The 14,148-nt window shown below is 41.3% G+C and overlaps 1 protein-coding gene across 5 annotated transcripts in view; it reads right to left on the bottom strand.

Moving 5' to 3' along the window:
* Positions 1-14,148, bottom strand: part of diaph2 (diaphanous-related formin 2) — an 852,337-nt gene that overhangs the window by 402,747 nt on the left and 435,442 nt on the right. The gene's annotated exons all lie outside the window — the stretch shown is intronic.

Below are 14,148 nucleotides of genomic sequence, written 5' to 3'. Positions count from 1 at the left end.
GATCAGAGTCTGGCCTACTGGATTTTCAAATTGAAACTGATAGAAAACATAAATAAATTCTAGCTTACAGCACGATCACAAATTAAGGTAACTGTTGGCCACGGGCAACCAAAGACCTAAACATGTATTACAAAGCCAAAGCTCGCTTGTGACAAGAATGGTACAATTGTCGAAAGGCAAACTGTACATAAAAGCCAGCCAACCAACACACACTAACACTTCTTCTTCAATTATTTGTCAACACATACCCCAGAAGTCTTTGCCTGCATACTTTAATTAGTTACATAAAAATAATCTGAGATAGTATGTTCAAGGAATTGTAAAATAAGGAATGCTAAAGACAACTTAAGAAGTGCTCACATAGCATCAATTTATAATATGTAACAAAGAACTACTAGCAAGCTTGACATCTGTAACTGTTATATATTTGAAGGCTTCTGAAGAGAGCTTCTTGGTGGATAATGAAAAGTCAATATAGTTTTATATTCATTGAAGAAGGGAGAAACTTATTGGACAGAGGAACCCAGTAAAACATGACATATTCTAGACTTCAACAAAGCTTTCGCTACAATGCCATACAATAATAACTTGCATTTATATAGTACTTTAACATAGTAAAGTTCTAACCTCAGGCCCTCTCATTTCTTATCTTCATGCTGATTCTTGCAGACATCATCCAAAAACACAGCTTCAATTTCCACCAATAGGGTATCAGTACCCAATTCAACCTCACACCATTTTTTTAGAACCAAACTCTATCTAAATTGTCAGACTGTATGTCTGACATCCAGTACTGTTGAACAGAAATTGACTCCAACTATATATATTTGGGAAGACTCAAGCATTGTTCTTCATCCCCATTATAAATTCAGCTCCCCAACCACTGATGCCATCCCTCTCCCAGGCAATTGTTTGAGGCTGAACCAGACTGTTCACAACTTCCATGTCAAACTTGCAGAATGGCCATGTGATTGGCAAATGAAATTCATTAATACAGATAAATACATTTTAGTTAGAAGAATAGGGAGGTCCCTTACTTGGAAAGTGTGGAACAAAGGGACAAAGGGATCTTGAGTACAAAAACACCAATCATTAAATATTGCACAGGTTAACAGGTTAGCAAGGCCATTAAAAAAAAGCAAACCAAGCACTAGGTTTCATCTCTCTAGAGACAGATGAAAGAATAAGGAATTTATGATCAAACTTTAGTTAGATCACACTTAAGAGTACTGCATGGAATTCTGGTTGTCATATTATAAAAATGATATAGATGTACTGCAGAGAGTAAAGAGAAGTGTTCTGGCATCTTGAGCATTCCCAATTTCGATCAATCCACCATTGGCAATCTCCTATTCAGCTGCAAAGATCTCAAACCTTTCCAACTCTTGACCCTTCTTTTTTTGCTTTAAGATGTTTCTTAAAAATCTCTATTTCACCAAGCTTTTGGACATCTGCCCTAACATCTCCATGTATCTCTGTGTCAAATTTTGTTTGATGCCAGTCTGGTGAAGTGGCTTGGGATGTTTTTCTACATGAAAGGAACTATATGAATCCAAGTTGTTCTTGTTGCAAAAAATCCCAAGGTGCTTGATGGGAGCATTGCCAAACAAAATTTGACACCAAGCTATATGGGGAGATATCAAAATAGTGATCAAAAGCTTTTCAAAGAGATAGATTTTAAGGAGTATCTTAAAGGAGGAAAGAGCAATGTGAAGGCCTTGTGTTTAAGGAGGCATTCTAGAGCTTAGGACTGCAGGGTTGGAGTCAGGACTGCCAATAGTGAAGCGATTAAATTTGGGGATGTGCAAAAAATGGAATAGTGAGTATATGAGGACTGTAGGACTGGAAGAGATTACAGATGTAGGGAGGGGAAGGTCAGGGAGAGATTGGAAGAAAAGGATGAGAGTTTTAAAATTGAAGCGATGCTGGACTGGGAGCCAACATAGGTGAATAAGCATAGGGATTATGGGTGAACAGGACTTGGTGCAACCTGGGATACAGGCAGCAGAGTTTTGAATGAGCTCAAGATTATGAAGTAGCAGAGGAGCTGAGGGAGAGACAGAGATGAACAATGCTGAAGAAATGTCTTCCACAAGACTGGGAGATATTCAATGGGAGTAGTGTGAGTCTATGAAAAGTGAAGACGATCAGAAACTGGCTGAATCAATGGATGTGGAGATGCCGGCGTTGGACTGGGGTAAACACAGTAAGAGTTTTAACAACACCAGGTTAAAGTCCAACAGGTTTATTTGGTAGCAAATGCCATCCGAGAGCATCAAGGGAGCGCCAAAAGGCAAGGGCTGGGACAGGCAGTAGCTCGCCTCGCGGCGGAGCTACTGCCTGTCCCGGCCCTTGCCTCTCAGCACTCCCTTGATGCTCTTGGATGGCATTTGCTACCAAATAAACCTGTTGGACTTTAACCTGGTGTTGTTAAAACTCTTACTGTGAATCAATGGAAAGAGAGAATAGCTGGACAATGGGATGTGGCAGCATAGATGAGAATACTAGTGGGATATTTCAGAGATCAGCATTCAGGTCATTGTTTACAATCCAGATTAATGACTTGAAAGTGGAGAAATAAGAAAAGCTAGGTTTGCTCCAAACTGAAGGAATGGAAGGTGTAAATAAAAACACATTTCAGATACTCACCAAACTTAATTTGACAGCACCTCTCAGCTCTGTACCTCTACTACTGAGAAAGTCAGGAGCAGTTACATCATATTTTCAAGTCGCACACCATTAGGAGGTGTGTGACCTGAATCAACGTATACCCACATTAAAGTAGGTTTATTTATTAGTCACAAGTAAGGCTTACATTAACACTGCAATGAAGCTACTGTGAAATTCCCCTTAATTCCCCTCATTATATTAATATTACTAAATTACAGCATTTTCTTCCACCTCTTTTGTCTTGTTATAATTATGATGGGATGTGTAATGTTTGCTATAATATGGGTAATATTTTCACACAAACTTTCTTTTACTAAAATTATGCCAGCCAACTGCACAAATGTCCATGGTAATGACTCAGGAAACAGCAATCATTTGGTTTCACAAAGCAACAGGGTGGATACAAATAAAGGTACAATCTATTGGCCAGTGTTTTGCTCACACCAATGAAGGAATGGTTTTCTTTGTTCACTTTGCATACAGTTGTCCAGACTTTTTTTTTAAAGTCTTGTCAGCTTAGATTTGATAATCCAGCACTTGATCCTGCGTGGTGCTGTCTCCAATGGATTTATCTATTACCATGGGCTTCAGGACTCTGGATTTTGAGACGAGAGGGGAGTCACCTGCCAGCCTCTACTTTCCAATTAACAATAGGTGGGTTCCTAATGCTGTACTAGAAGCAAAAATGAGAACTGTATTTGCAACCTTATTTCAGGTACTTCAGAGATATGATGTATTTTCCTACGAGTAATGTCATACCATAATGCAGGAATGGCAAAGTTCCCACTGAATTCTAATAACTTTGTTTGGATGTAAAACAAACAACATGATTTATTCAGTTTCTAACACTTGTTTATATTGCACATTTAAAAAGAAAATCCAAAAAGATACAGCACAGGATGACAAGCCTCTGTCTCTTTATATTCTGCACCCATTTTCATGTTCTATACCACCAGGAGTCTTGGAACATGAGTTACTTTAACAATCAAAATCTCTAGCAGCAATACTGAAGTATTTAGACTCTAGTAATCGAGAGTGGCTGCCACTGTCATGAAGCAATGTTAGTTCATGAACCTTGAAGATACTGTTTCTACCTTAATAATTGGGGTATGAGTGACAGCCACCAAGACAGCATTTGACCACATGGCATCAAGGATCCCTGGCAAAGTTGCAGTCAATGGCAATTGGGGGAAAACTATCCGCTGTTTGAAGTCATAACTAGCACAAAGGAAAATGGTGGTGGTTGTTTGAAGGTCAACTATTAGAGTCGCAGAAAATCACTGCAGGAGCTCCTCAGGGTAATGTCCTTGGCCCAACCATCTTTAGCTCCTTCATCAATAAGGTCAGAGGTAGGGATGTTTGCAATGTTCAGTACCATTTGCAATTCCTCAGATACTGGTACACCCTGTGTCAGTGCATCTGTTCTGCCATTGAATTTGCAGGGCTCAACAGGCATCGCTGGTGATATTTCTCTAGGGATTTAAGGTATCTGCTACACACTGTCCATATCTGACACATACAGCAGACCAAGTAGCACTGCAGCATTGCAGACATGGAGGTTAGAACTGGGATTGAGGTCTTTATCAACAAGCACTCTTTTTCTCAGATGGCTGAAGCCTGCGTCGGCACACTCTAGCTGATGTTAAGTTTTATCAATGTCTCTCCCGTTGAGAGGATGCTCCCAAAGTATGAGAAATGCTGCATTTTGTCCAATGGTTTGTCATGAGTTTGTTAGTTTGGCGTGATGGGGGAGATAGTTGGAGCAATGCTGTGCAGCGGAAGCAGGCTGATAGAGGACCATAGAAGGCCCATTCTTTCATACATTTACTCCATGAATGCATCTCTGATCATTGGGGGTCAGCCTCAATGTGCGCATATGCAAGAATGGTACCCACACTGCATTTCGATGACAGAGGTCGGGTTGATTTTGGTTCTGGAGTAAAGGCATCATAAGTTGAGCAGTTTCCCTTGAGTAGAGTAGCTCCACTCCAACAGAGTGCTTCATGGAGATGGGTTGGGTGTTGTAGCGAGGGAGAAGGAAGAGTGCTGGTATGATGACACAGGCTTGCTGATCCCACTTTGCACTTGTGTTGAGTCTGTGGCAAATCCATTGGTGAGGATCATAACTAACCCCACTGTGGGGGATTCAGTGATTGCAATGACACTGAACGTCAAGGAGAGATGATGAGATTCTGTCTTGTTGGGGGTGATCATTGTCTGGCAGTTTTCTGACGCGAATGTTACTTGCCACAGATCAGTCCAAGCCAGAATATTCTCCATTTCTTGCTGCAATTGGGCATTGAATGCTTCGGTATTAGAGGAGTCATGAATGGTACTGAACACTGTGCAACCATCAGTAAACATCCCCACATTCTGATGGAGGGAAGCTCATGAATGAAACAGCTGAAGATGGTTGGGTCTAAGATACTACCCTGAGGAACTCCTGCAGCAATGTCCTGGGGCATTAAAACGTTACTTCAGTCTTTTCTTAGAAACAGAAAAAAATCTACATTAATATATAGCTATTCACTTTGTGATTCAGCAGAGCAAATGCATGCTTAGGCCAAGTTTAAAGAACTGTTGCAATATTATCAGCAGCAAAGTAACACGGCTGCAGTCATCTTACATCATAGAAACCCTACAGTGCAGAAGGAGGCCATTCGGCCCATCGAGTCTGCACCGACCACAATCCCACCCAGGCCCTACCCCCACATATTTTACCCACTAATCCCTCTAACCTACGCATCCCAGGACTCTAAGGGGCAATTTTTTTTAAACCTGGCCAATCAACCAAACCCGCACATCTTTGGACTGTGGGAGGAAACCGGAGCACCCGGAGGAAACCCATGCAGACACGAGGAGAATGTGCAAACTCCACACAGACAGTGACCCGAGCCGGGAATCGAACCCGGGACCCCGGAGCTGTGAAGCAGCAGTGCTAACCACTGTGCTACCGTGCCGCCCAATTATCACTCCCTATCCTAACTGTGCTGCTTTTTGGATGAAATTTACATTGAAAAATCACGCTTCACAATTACTTATTTCTTTGAAGTGGTGAGGATGAAAGGCAATGGAAAAATCTGTGTCAAAAAGTAACATGTTGGGCATACACAAAAAAAACTGTCCAGATGTCTCAGTTTTAATTTTTTCTGTTTCTCCGAGTTTGCTCAAAGGAAGCAGAAAGGTGAGAGGTCAATAAAACGCAAGGGAATCTGGCAGTTGGAAAAGTGCCATCAATTATCAACGTTGCTGATAACACTGTCCACAAGATTAACAGGGTAATTTTGAGAGCAATGAAATCTAACTGTACAGAGTTACATTCCAAACAGGATTATGGGCACCATATGCAATTGATTGTCTAAGAAAATTTTAATGAGTTGGTTGATATTACTGCCAAGCTTTCAAAAACTTTGAGATTAGAAGACAACTTGCATCTTGATTTTTCATTCAAAATGTTAATACTTCATGCTACAATTCCTAGTTAGGAACACAAATCTGCTTGATGCTCTGCAAGCCCGAATAGGTATGCAAGTACTTCAAAAATGACACAATTAACTATCGAAATATCACTGCACACTGGTTGCCTTTTGTCTGCACACTAAGGAAAAACTTTGAAAGATGACAGCAGGGTGGGTAATGAGAGCTGTATAGATGTGACTTTCATTCTGGTGTTCAGACCTATCAAGTTTCAAGCATTTTGCAGAATATGGTGCTATTTAAAAAGTATATAAGCAACATATTTCATCTCCTTTAAGCTCTGGCTATCAATGTTTCTAGCTATACTTTGATTTTAAATGTGTCAAATCCACATAATAATGAAACTCTCCTTCACAGCACTGCAGTGTGAAGAGTATTTTTTAAAAAAACCGTGCTGCCAGCCATCACAATTATTATCCAACGTTACAGGCAGATGCTATGATGTGCTTCTCAAGCCCTCGTTAGATTTTTTAAAAAAAGGGAATTTATGACCAAATTAAAGATTAGATACCCAATGGAAGGTAGTTTTCAACTTTTAGTTCAAAAGGTAGATGTATTTTTTCTCTCTCCGCAGATTCTTCATTTTAAACTGAAGGCTCAATGATGGATGAAGGTCAATTTAAACATATATATTTAAATCCCCAATGTAAGCCAGTAAAGGCCACTTCAGAATTCTCAATACTAGTTTTGATTTGAGAATTTATTCTAATTCTTTTACATTTCTTCAGTCAAATATGTTGTTCCATGAAAATGTATAGTTAACATTTGAACAACTAAATTTTGTTTCAAATTAAATCACACCCATATCCATTTCTTCCTCACATTCCCCTCCATGCAAAGAAAAGCTGGATGAATATTTTATGAAAAACGAATTCAGCGCTAATTATTTTTCCATATATCTTTGCAATAGCTGAAGGGTTTTAAGTTAATTTTGTGTCACACTATTGCCAGCACTTTCCCCAAGCAACAACTTGGGAAAACCTACCACCTATTAGATACTAATCAGGAGTATGAATCAGTAACTTTAACCCCCCCTCCCCCAACTTGTCTGAAGGAGGACCGTTACAACAAAACCCAGGGCGGCACGGTAGCACAGTGGTTAGCACTGCTGCTTCACAGCTCCAGGATCCCGGGTTCGATTCCCGGCTCGGGTCACTGTCTGTGTGGAGTTTGCACATTCTCCTCGTGTCTGCGTGGGTTTCCTCCGGGTGCTCCGGTTTCCTCCCACAGTCCAAAGATGTGCGGGTTAGGTTGATTGGCCAGGTTAAAAATTGTCCCTTAGAGTCCTGGGATGCGTAGGTTAGAGGGATTAGTGGGTAAAATATGTGGGGGGAGGGCCTGGGTGGGATTGTGGTCGGTGCAGACTCGATGGGCCGAATGGCCTCCTTCTGCACTGTAGGGTTTCTATGTTTCTATGAAGCTTAACTGCATCCAGAGCAAAGCAGTTAATTTCATTGACATCTCATCTACCAGATTAAACATTCACTCCCTTCACCTGCAAAAAACTGTGGATGCAGTTTGTGCCATCAAAAGCATGCACTGCCACACATTTATTTGACAAAACCTCCCAAACCTATGGCGGCACGGTAGCACAGTGGTTAGCACTGCTGCTTCACAGCTCCAGGGTCCCAGGTTCGACTCCCGGTTCGGGTCAATGTCTGCGTGGAGTTTGCACATTCTCCTAGTGTCTGCGTGGGTTTCCTCCGGGTGCTCCGGTTTCCTCCCACAGTCCAAAGATGTGCGGGTTAGGTTGATTGGCCAGGTTAAAAATTGCCCCTTAGAGTCCTGGGATGCGTAGGTTAGAGGGATTAGCGGGTAAATATGTGAGGGTAGGGCCTGGGTGGGATTGTGGTCGGTGCAGACTCGATGGGCTGAATGGCCTCCTTCTGCACTGTAGGGTTTCTATGATTTCCTTCACTTGCAGAGATTAGGGAAGCATGTACATTGGAACACCATCACTTCCAATTCTTCTCCAAGTTACACAACATCACGACATGGATATTTTGTTGCCATCCTTCATTGCTATTGGGTCAAAATTCTGGAGCTTCATACTTAACCTTGTTTCAAGGTGGTCCAACTACCAATGCAAAGGCAACCAGGGCTGGACAATAAATACTGGTTTTGTCAGAAATGCCCACATCCCAATATTTTTTTTTCAAACACGTTTTATGTGGCAACCTCCCACGACTCACCAACACCAGCTTGTTACAAAAAAATCTGCTGAAACAGCAGGGAAAATCTAGAATACTAGGACATTACAACCTCCCAGCTTCAACCCACTCCCCTTCTCAGCCAAACACATCTTTCAGGTGGGATTCTCTGATTTCATCCATACCCGCCCCGCTGCCAATGAGAATGGAGAATTTGGTGCTCAGCCAAAACTCTATTCACTGCAGCGGCACTGGAGAATCCTAGCCATGGATGAGGTTGAAGGTTTTCAGCGTTCTTCTTTACCCTATGACCAATCTCAGGTTGCTTACAACCGCACAGCTGGGGCAATTCTGGAGGCGAACCCCAGCTACACTGGATAAAGTGCAAGAAATGATGCTGATCAGGTAAGAATCACAAAGCAGGATAAAGTTTAACAGTAGCTAGTTATCTTTACTCTTCATGCCAGGAATTAAAATTGCCATTACCATACCTCTCCATAGCAAAATAGCAACACTTATAATTGAAATTTTACTAGTATGAGAGTTGTTGTTCAGTTTGCCATCTTGTGCACAAGAAAAGGAGCCTTACCTAAGATAAAAAGTTCAAGCCATCCTGGCTTAGTGGGTTTTCTCCAGCAAATAACTGAGCCCTGCAATTAGAGGTTGCATTTCACCTGTGTTGTGCAAGCTGACCTCACCTCACTCATACAAGCACTGAGATTTACCTTAGCACTACAACATTCAGTAATGCTAACGAAGGCTCCCCCACTGGATCATTATTTGTCAACCAATGGGCTAATCACAGCCCAAGATTTTTTGTTTAAGTTCTTCACAGTCATGTAGCTGCCCAACTATCCGTTAAAGAGTTTTTATGAAATCAGCTTCCACAACCCTTTCAGGTGAAGTGTTATAGATCCTAACAGCTCATATGAATGAAGAAATGTCTCCTTGCCTCACCTAGGAACACATAAGCAAGAATAAATCATTTAGTCCCCTGAGTATGTTCTTCTGTCCACCATTCAGAGAGATCATGGCTAATCTAAAAACTAACTCCATTATCTTTTGACAATGATTTTGCATCTAATTATTGATCCGCTCGCCAAACAGAACAAATTTTCTCTATCAACACATAGCATCATCAAAACCTCTATTAGGTAATTTCTTAACTTGCTATGCCCTAAATTCTCCAATTCTTCCTTACAGCAGAAACCCTTTCCACCCTGGAAGCATCCTGGTGAAACTACTACTGTGCCTTTCCTAAGGCTTTTATACCTTTTCTATAGTGTGCCATGCAGAATTATCCATAATATATCAGCTACAACTTACCCAGTGATTACTAAAGTACTAGAATAATCTGTTTGCTTTTAAATTCAATTTGTAAACCTAAGTAACCAATATGCATTTTAGCCACGTTATCAACTTGCCCTGTCAACTTTAAGAATTTGGGTAAATGGTCAATAGGTCTCTGCTCATCTATACTTTTCAAAATCCACTCATTTATAGCAATGTGCCTTACTTTCTATATTAGTTCTCCAAAAGTGCATCAATCTACACTACTCCACGTTGAACTCATCTGACATACATCTGCACAGTATGTATCACCAAATTATCTATGTCATGCAAAAGCCTGTAACTATCCTCATCATTATCCACCACTTTGCCAAACACTGCGTCATCTACAAACTTTATAATGCTGTGCCTGATACTGGAATCTAGGTTGCTTGTAAAAATTACAACTAATAACTGAAGCAGAACTGACCCTTTGAGAGCACAAGTGCAAATCACTGTGGGGTAATCGATATTTTTGTCTGTGTGTAGTGGAGCCATTATAAATTAACACTGTGGGAAGGACCACAAGTTAAAATTAAATAGTAAAATAAGGCTTAAGCTGAGTGACAGGATCAGGATTCAGTTAATAAGTACAAAGATTACGGAAATCACAAAAGAAAATTGGAATAAAAAATTAATGTGGGAGACACAAGAGGGAGGTTATGAGAAAAGGTCAGCAGGCAACATTAAATTGAACCCGTACACTTTATGTTCAAAAAATGTTTAAGTGGTTTGAAAGGAGAACAATATTGACCTATTAAGGCTCCAAAGGAAAATCTTCATACCGGGGCAGAATACAAGGCTAAAATATTATATGACTACTTCACATCTGCCTTCACTAAGGAAATGGATGATGCGAAGAGGAGGGCAGTCATTCACAAGATGGACAGAGGAGCTAAAACTGGAGATTGTAACATTTAAGGTACAGAATGTATCCATTTAAGGTACAGAATGTATCAAAGGTTGACCCTGTCTCAGAACAGAGGCTGACCCTGTTGTAAGATTTAATGGGATCAGTGTAAAGAGTAGTTGTTGGCAACAGCATAGCTGGGGCCATGTCTGTGTTTAGACACTGGAGTGAAGCCAGGCCGACACGGTGGTCTGTAGCCTCAGGAGGAGGTTAGGTCAGCTAGAAAAACAGACGAAGATGATTGGGATCTGGGGCAGATATGGAAAAGTGTGCCTTATGATGAGGATTGTACCTGCGGAACACAGGTGGAAGAACACTGCTATTGGCGAGAGATCAGACCAGCCCTTTGAAGAAAAGGAGCTGAAATTTCTTATGAGGAAGACATCATTTTGTCAGATATTTTTGTGGCTCAGTGATAATTGATGTCAGGGTGGATTGCTAAAAATATACCCTAAACCACCATCTTGGTGGTTATTGTGTATTCACCCAGTATTTGCCTGTCAATTCACATTTACCTCATGTTAATTCTGCATGCTAGAGTATAAGATAGATAGTACTATTGTTTGCTTTGTTGACTCTTGTACAGTAAAATTTATTCTGTTTCTTGAAAACGGTGGAACCTTGTGGCTTTATTCTTTTCGTAAATATCTCGGATTTCAAATTTCATCCTCTTTAACCAGAAGGATTGCAACACCATCACCCAGTCTGAAAAATATGCATCCACTATTATGCTTTGTGTCCTGTCACCATGGCAATTGTGTATCCATACTGCCATTTTCCACACAATTCCATGGGCTTCTGTCTTATTCTTGAGCCTCCTGTGTGACACTGTCTGAACGCCTTCCGCAAGTTGACATTTAGATCCATTGCACTACCTTTTGTTACCTTACCAAAAAATGCAATCAAGTTGGTCATACACAACATGCCTTTAGATAAATCTATTTCTTTGATTAAGCCATGCTCTTTTCAAATGATATCCAATAATTGTTCCACCACCATCAGGTTGATTGGCCTTTAATTGTCTGGTTCAACTTCTCCTTTCTCTTGAACAATGATATAACATCAGCAACACTCAAATCCTCTGAAACTACTCCTGTACCCAACAAGGATTGAATGATTGTGACCAATGCATCTTAATTTGTACCTTTGCTTCTTTTAGTAACCGAGGTTGCATTCCATCTGCACCAGACGTCTTACCAACTTTCAGTAATGTTAGTATTTTTAGCTCCTCTGTCCATCTTGTGAATGACTGCCCTCCTCTTCGCATCATCCATTTCCTTAGTGAAGGCAGATGTGAAGTAGTCATATAATATTTTAGCCTTGTATTCTGCCCCGGTATGAAGATTTTCCTTTGGAGCCTTAATAGGTCAATATTGTTCTCCTTTCAAACCACTTAAACATTTTTTGAACATAAAGTGTACGGGTTCAATTTAATGTTGCCTGCTGACCTTTTCTCATAACCTCCCTCTTGTGTCTCCCACATTAATTTTTTATTCCAATTTTCTCTTGTGATTTCCGTAATCTTTGTACTTATTAACTGAATCCTGATCCTGTCACTCAGCTTAAGCCTTATTTTACTATTTAATTTTAACTTTTATTTGCTTTATCATCCAGAACACATTATCTTTGGATGCTCTCTACCTTTTTCTCATCAAGGGAATATGTCTTGCATTTGAACACTTTCTTTCCCAATTGTCCACTATTTTTCAGTTGTTGCTTTACCCTGCAATCAACTCTTCTAATCTACCAGTGCCAGGCCCCTACTTAAATCACTGAAACTAATTTTTTTCCAGCTGATCATTTTACCTTTAATACTCTCTGGTTCTGTTTCCGTAATTTGTTTATATCAAATTAAGTTAGCTAAATTATCTCCTTCAATGAACACCCTCCATTTTATCTCCATTTTTGTATCCCAGAGTCAGATCTCAACAGTAAGAACATAAGAACATAAGAAATAGGAGCAGGAGTAGGCCATCTAGCCCCTCGAGCCTGCCCCGCCATTCAATAAGATCATGGCTGATCTGACGTGGATCAGTACCACTTACCCGCCTGATCCCCATAACCCTTAATTCCCTTACCGATCAGGAATCCATCCATCCGCGCTTTAAACATATTCAGCGAGGTAGCCTCCACCACCTCAGTGGGCAGAGAATTCCAGAGATTCACCACCCTCTGGGAGAAGAAGTTCCTCCTCAACTCTGTCTTAAACCGACCCCCCTTTATTTTGAGGCTGTGTCCTCTAGTTTTAACTTCCTTACTAAGTGGAAAGAATCTCTCCGCCTCCACCCTATCCAGCCCCCACATTATCCTATAAGTCTCCATAAGATCCCCCCTCATCCTTCTAAACTCCAACGAGTACAAACCCAATCTCCTCAGCCTCTCCTCATAATCCAAACCCCTCATCTCCGGTATCAACCTGGTGAACCTTCTCTGCACTCCCTCCAATGCCAATATATCCTTCCTCATATAAGGGGACCAATACTGCACACAGTATTCCAGCTGCGGCCTCACCAATGCCCTGTACAGGTGCATCAAGACATCCCTGCTTTTATATTCTATCCCCCTCGCAATATAGGCCAACATCCCATTTGCCTTCTTGATCACCTGTTGTACCTGCAGACTGGGCTTTTGCGTCTCATGCACAAGGACCCCCAGGTCCCTTTGCACGGTAGCATGTTTTAATTTGTTTCCATTGAGATAGTAATCCCATTTGTTATTATTTCCTCCAAAGTGTATAACCTCGCATTTCTCAACGTTATACTCCATTTGCCATATCCTCGCCCACTCACTCAGCCTGTCCAAATCTCTCTGCAGATCTTCTCCGTCCTCCACACGATTCACTTTTCCACTTATCTTTGTGTCCTCTCTGGAGACATATTGATCAAGAATCTTTGCTGGTACATATCAATAATTCACCTTCTTCCCTTCCTTCACACCATGAGTGGGATTTTCCCACATATTCTTTTCGAAGTGCCAGGCTCTGACTGAAAACTGGCATTTAGCTCTCGAGCTGCACTGCCCAGTTTTTCATCCAGATTTTCAGAAAAAAAATTGAGTGGGCAGAGATTTTGTCATCAGTCTCGCGGCATGGGCCCTGATAAAGCCGGCAAGGTCGGCCCCGGGGATCTCCTTGACTGATACACATCTTCAAATAGCTGTTGTAAACCATGCCGACATGAATATTCAACGGAGGGGGTTTGCTGGGTAATTAGATTGAAATGTATGCTAAAACATTAAAATGAGGTCCTCACCCTTTTTCGGTGTGAACCTCATAACACCACTGGCGAGGGCCGTGGAAAATCGGGAAATGCAATTTTGCCGGTGAGAATCACATAGAACAGTACAGCACAGTACAGGCCCTTCGGCCCTCGATGTTGTGCCGAGCTTTGTCCGAAACCAAGATCAAGCTAACCCACTCCCTATCATTCTGGTGTGCTCCATGTGCCTATCCAGTAACCGCTTGAAAGTTCCTAAAGTTTCCGACTCCACTATCACAGCAGGCAGTCCATTCCACACCCCAACCACTCTCTGAGTAAAAAACCTACCTCGGACATCCCTTCTATATCTCCCACCATGAACCTTATAGTTATGCCTCCTAGTAACAGCTACATC

The sequence above is a fragment of the Mustelus asterias genome, chromosome 4 (genome assembly GCF_964213995.1).
Source record: "Mustelus asterias chromosome 4, sMusAst1.hap1.1, whole genome shotgun sequence".
Classification (NCBI taxonomy): domain Eukaryota; kingdom Metazoa; phylum Chordata; class Chondrichthyes; order Carcharhiniformes; family Triakidae; genus Mustelus; species Mustelus asterias.
Note: the sequence above shows the minus strand (reverse complement) of the source record. Positions and strands in the feature narration are given on the sequence as shown.